The 5,695-nt window shown below is 39.7% G+C and overlaps 1 pseudogene; it reads right to left on the bottom strand.

Moving 5' to 3' along the window:
* Positions 1 to 3,897: 3,897 nt before the first annotated feature.
* LOC110313058 lies at positions 3,898 to 5,169 on the bottom strand (annotated as a pseudogene).
* Between the last annotated feature and the right edge of the window lie 526 nt (positions 5,170 to 5,695).

Below are 5,695 nucleotides of genomic sequence, written 5' to 3'. Positions count from 1 at the left end.
AAAAAAAAAAAAAAAAGAGGGATGTGAGGGCAGCAAGAAGAGCAGAACTCCATAAGATGAAGTCCTCAGGATATGTGGTCCTCTGGGTTGTGACACACTGAGGCTCTCCTATGTGGCTGTGGTAACCTGTGGGCCACATTCTATGAGTTTTAAGGCCATTTGTCATTCCTCCTGCATGGCCCTTGCAGACACTGGAGAAAATGCAATATATTCACATAGTCGATCTAACTAATAATGGCATTAAAACACTGGGAAAAGCACTGGAGAGAGGGAATGGTTCGGTAGTTAAAAGCACTTGCTACTCTTAGAGAAGATGGTGTGCCATTGCCAATACCTATATGTAGCAGCTCACAATTGCCTGTAACTCCAGATCCACAAGTTCCTGTGCACTCTCATGGTCTCTGTGGGCGCTGCCTACACATGGACCATATAGACAAACAACACACACTCATACAAACAATCAAATTAAGAAGAAACAAAGAAAAAGCACAGGGAAGGACATCATTCTGAGTCCTGGGTTCTACAATACAGTCCTGACTTTACCAATTGCTGGGGAACTGTGGCCCTGGTCAAGGTTCAGAGCTGTCTGAATCTCCATGTCCTTATCTATGAAGTGAGAAGGTGGTGAGGAGAGATGAGCTCTAACACTCTTTTGACCTTTAAAAGCACTTGAGGTCAAACTAGATGAAGTGTTGTTGAGAATAATTGAACATCACTTTGCAAGGATATGGTATGGATCAAGGCGAATCACTAGTAGTGACATGCATTTTCCCAAGGCAGAGGATCAGGAGTCACATAACTTCCTCTCATTTCCATGGCAACACAAGTGGTTAAATGTGCCGGGTAGAGAAAAACCATAAAGTAAAACACAAGACTCTGCAATGAGTATTTTCCACAAATCTCAATCTATCAGCCTTTCTCCATGGAGTGATGGGTTTTCTCCCAAGCCATTCCCCATTGCTTCCTTTCAGCATGCTGTAAAATCCCCAAGGCCTTGCTGCTTCATGAAGGGGAGGATATTCTCTTCTAACAGCTCAGCTTCATGATGCAACCCTTGATTCAGATTTTCTGGAAATTGCCTAGTAAATCTGGGCTTGGTGAACATTTTTTTAAATTTTTTTTTTGAGTCATACATTAAATATTCTCCACAGTGCTTGGTTCTTCTGCATGACAGTGACAAGGTCACATTGAATTTAAATAGGTTGGATTGATTGCCTTTGTGTGATGTGATGGTTTGCATGAGAAATGCCCTCCATTACTTCAGGCATTTGAATACTTAGTCTTCAGTTGGTGGCACTTTTTGTGGAAGTGGTGCAGTCTTGAAGGAAGAAGTATGTCACTGGGAATGAGCTTTGAGAGTTAATGACTTTGTCCCACTTCTAGTTTGCTCTCTGATTTATGTATGTAGTGGAAGATATGATGTCTCAGTTTTCTGCACTTGCTCCATGCCTGCTGGTTTCTGCCATGCCTCTCTACTATGGCAGCCTCTTATCACTCTGGAATGGTAAGCCATAATAACCCTTTTTCCCCATAAGTTGCTTCAATTATGGTATTTCATCATAGCAAGTGAGAGAAAAATGGCTGATACACATAGATGAGGATGATATGAAGCCAATGCTTATAGAGTTTGGGCACAGATCAGTATGTTTAGGAAAATGTATCTCTCCTTAAATATATTTTCACAGCCTTGTTTCTTTTCTTTTAAAAGTATCTGTCTGTCTGTCTGTCTGTCTGTCTATCTAGTGAATGTTTGCCTATCATCTATCTAGTGAATGTTTGCCTGCATGTATGTGTGTGCCTATGGTGTGAAGCACCCCAGGAAGCCAGAAGAGGGCATTTAATCACTTGGAACTGGAGTTAGATAGTTGTAAGCTGCCATGTGTGTTTTGGGAACCCCCAGGTCCTCTGTAAGAGCAGCAGGCCAAACTTTTTTTTTAAACCAAAATCTTTGTCTTTACTACACATTCTTCAGCAGCTGCCAAACTCAAGTCAGAGGTTTCTGCTAATATGATCAGAAAACTAGCACCCATGAGCCTCCATGCCTCCTGAGTTTAAAAAAAAAAAAAACCATGGTACTTCATTCATTTGGGGTTTCCACTGAAAATAACATAGAACACATGCGCCTTTTCAAAAACCTTGGACAGAAACTAAAACATAAAAAAAAAATCAACATCTCCTAAGTACATAGTTTACAAAAAAACAAACTCTTTGCAAGTGTTTAAAATCTTAATCAAATACTGTGGAGAGAGGGACTCTAAGTTTAAGGAACAAATAAAGGAGAGAGGGATAAATGATGACCTGAGGACCCATGTGACATTATAGAAAAAAAAATCAATCTTATTTATTATTTTTTTTTTAGACAGGTTTTCTCTGGGTAGTCCTGGTTGTCCTGGAACTCATTACATGTAAACCAGGCTGGCCTCGAACTCACAAAGATCCACCTGCCTCCACTTTCTTTCTTTTTTTTTTTTTTTCACAATCACATTATACTGTATTAAGCACTCAAAACAGGCATATTAATAAAAAAGGCCAGCTAAAAGGCATTTGGACATATGTAACACATCATATGGTCTACAAAGTTCACGTACAACAGTAATTTTAAGTACTTCATTTCAATACAATAGAAATAACAGGTAAAGTGGTATCTCTGAAAATACTCATTTATATGTATGACAAAAATCAAGGGAACTTTACATTTAAACAAGATTACATCACTGAGGAACCACACAGTAGACTAGCCAACCACATACATAAGACCACAAGTGCTGCACAAGTAACTCAGCACTGGATTTTCCCTTCCAACGACCTTCACACACTTTACACAATCTTTTCATTACCCAAGGGGGAAAAATTCTCCCATCATCCCCTTCTTCAAGAGGAATCAAGAGAAACCAAATATAAAATTCAAAAGTTGGTTTTGCCATCCACCTCAAGTGTGGTTTTATGAGGACAAAATATCCCATTACAGATGAATCAAATGTTATCCATAGGGGTTTCCTCGTGTATGTACAATGGTTGGGCAAGAATTACTGCATCGGAGAAGGCACGTATCTGTGATTTAAGGCTTAACTGGTATAGTCATGCATGGAAGTCAATGAACACAATCTGGAAATTCTCTTCTATCAAAACGGAATTTACTCCCAAACTAGCTTTCTAATCTACAAATTTCTGCTCTAGAAACTGCTAAAAATTTCCATTTCTATGTCCACATGTTAAAAAAACAAAACAAAACAAATAAAACAAAACCTATCCCTCTTAAGCAGATTTCATTATAAATCAAAACTGCTAGCACAACTGTCAAATTCATGTTTAAACACGTCATAAAAATATGACAGTGTGATTCCTGGACCTTTATAAATATCTAAACAAAATTACAGTGTTACAGATTAATTTTTAAAGTGTATCTGCAACAAGCTATGGGCCAATCAGTCATTTATTCGGGCTGTCCCTTGTGTGACACTGCAGGACATCATAAAACTTACTCTGCAAAATAGCAAAATATCTTTTCTTTAAGATAATACACAAACATGAACTTCTTAAAGATGTTGAATATATTCATATATAAAATATCTGACATTAATACAAATCATGTAAACCTCCCTTGGAAAACTATAGCTGGCCCTCATTTCTGGGACCAAAAAAAAAGCCTTGAATTTTTATCTTGTCAGTGCAAATCTATATTAAATATTTCAACCTACAGAAATAGCCATAACCCTCACAATACAACAAGGATTTCTCAAGAAGGAACATTATTATGCTTAGAATTATAGAAATTATGTTTACATAAAAAAATCACCTACCTTCCCATCAAATTTAACAGCTCAATTGTTATGTATGGAAAGGGAAAAATAAAAGCTATCTGTGCATGGGCCACTACAATGGTGGTCGCTTCACAGCCTCCCCAACACTACTTAACTCTTACTAGGTCATTAGTTGTTTAACAATACACTGTTCCTTCTTTTCCAGGGGAGTTTACTGTTCTTCGAGCCTAGATGGGGCGTCCACTCCAGGGGTTTTCCATTTGACATGGAACTGCTTAAGTGTCAGTTCAAGCTGCTTCTGATTCCCAGCAAAGTGGGCAGCAACGGCGCTGTGGAAAAGGACCAGCTGATTGCGTTTAAGAAATTTCAATTTGACAGAAACATCACTTCGCATTTTATCATATTTTCCCTTATGCATCTGGAACAGATGCTGTGACTGCTCAATTTTTGGCAGAGTAGTTTGCATCCCGTGGCCCAAGGTTCAGGTCTTCCAAATCAGTACGGTACGCAGCATATTCAATTCTGGCAATTTCCATACTGTTTTACAGTCATTAGTGTATCTTCAATTGTTTTATTCACCAAGGTGTTCACACTAGCAATGAAAAAAAATTAATGGTCCCCAAGAAGAGTCTTCTCCATCTTTAGCCAGCAGCTTCTGTGTATCTGCATTATAGCCAAATTCTTCATGGAGTTCTAGAGACTTCAAACTCAGATCAGCAAATGCATCTCCGAGTTGCTTTTGGGTGTGCACCATCTGGAAGAGCTGCGTTGACAAGGTCTGAGCCAGCTTCAGAATGTTTTCCTATTTTTTCTTATTATCTCTTAAGATATCAATCTGAGCATCAAGTTCAAGGTCCACAGTTCTTGAGCCACGGCCTAGTTTCTCAGGTATAATTTGTCGGGTACACTTGTATGTGTTGAGACTCCATTTCCTAACAAGTTCTAACTTCTCCATTGCAGGATTTTTAATTTCATCTGCTAAAATAACTGGTCCTCCCTTTGTGGGTGTTCTTTGGCCACCTGCAGGAACAGTCAGATCACCTGCTTGCTGGGTCAGCTGACTAGCTGCCACCCTGCTGGGAGACAGGACACATGGCAAAGGTGGTGCTGAGGAACCTTGCGATGCTCCTGCTTCAATAACCCCCTCTTTGGTACTTTCAAAGCCATGAGATGTAATCTGAGTTTCTGAGAGTCCAAGTCCAGATGCTAATGAAGGCTTCAAATCCCGATTATAGCCATGTTCATGAGCATCGTCAACTTCTCCATTACTAGTTACTGGAATTTCTGCTGCAGAATTTTTGGGAGACTCTTGAGCCATGGCAGACACCTGTCTGTCAGCAGGGAAGCCCGCAGCGCTCCGTCGCGGGCTCTCCTGGCCGCAGCCCTCGGGAATTGCGTCGGCCCGAGGCAGAAGGGACCGGAAGCGCCCTGTCTCTACTTTCAAAATGCTGGGATTAAAGGTGTGAGCTATCATACCTGGCAAAACCAGGTATTTTTATAATTTTTAAAAATTCACAAATATTCTTTTGGGCATCAGCTAAATTGGTGTTTTTGTGATATCTACAAGGGGGAAAGTGACTGTCCCCCACAGTCCCCCTAAGTAGGTCATTTAGGCTCTGACTGAAATGACACACAGGAAGAATTCCCCATCACTGCATGTGTTCATCAGTAAAACACTCCAAGCTTTGCTATTGATTGGATTTTTTTTCCAAGGCTGACCTTATCTTGTCACAAGTAAAATAAAGTGATTATGTCTGCATTTTGATTCATGACAAAAATTTGTATGAGGATTGTTAATTTCTCCCTATGCTCCTAAGTTTCCTCTGGTAAAATTAATATGAAATAACTGAAGTGTAGACATGCCAAAATTAATTAGATGGTGAGAGAGAGAGAGAGAGAGAGAGAGAGAGAGAGAGAGAGAGAGAGAGAGAGAG

The sequence above is a fragment of the Mus pahari genome, chromosome 23 (genome assembly GCF_900095145.1).
Source record: "Mus pahari chromosome 23, PAHARI_EIJ_v1.1, whole genome shotgun sequence".
In the NCBI taxonomy this organism is placed as follows: Eukaryota; Metazoa; Chordata; class Mammalia; order Rodentia; family Muridae; genus Mus; species Mus pahari.
This window is presented reverse-complemented; position numbering and strand designations above follow the sequence as displayed.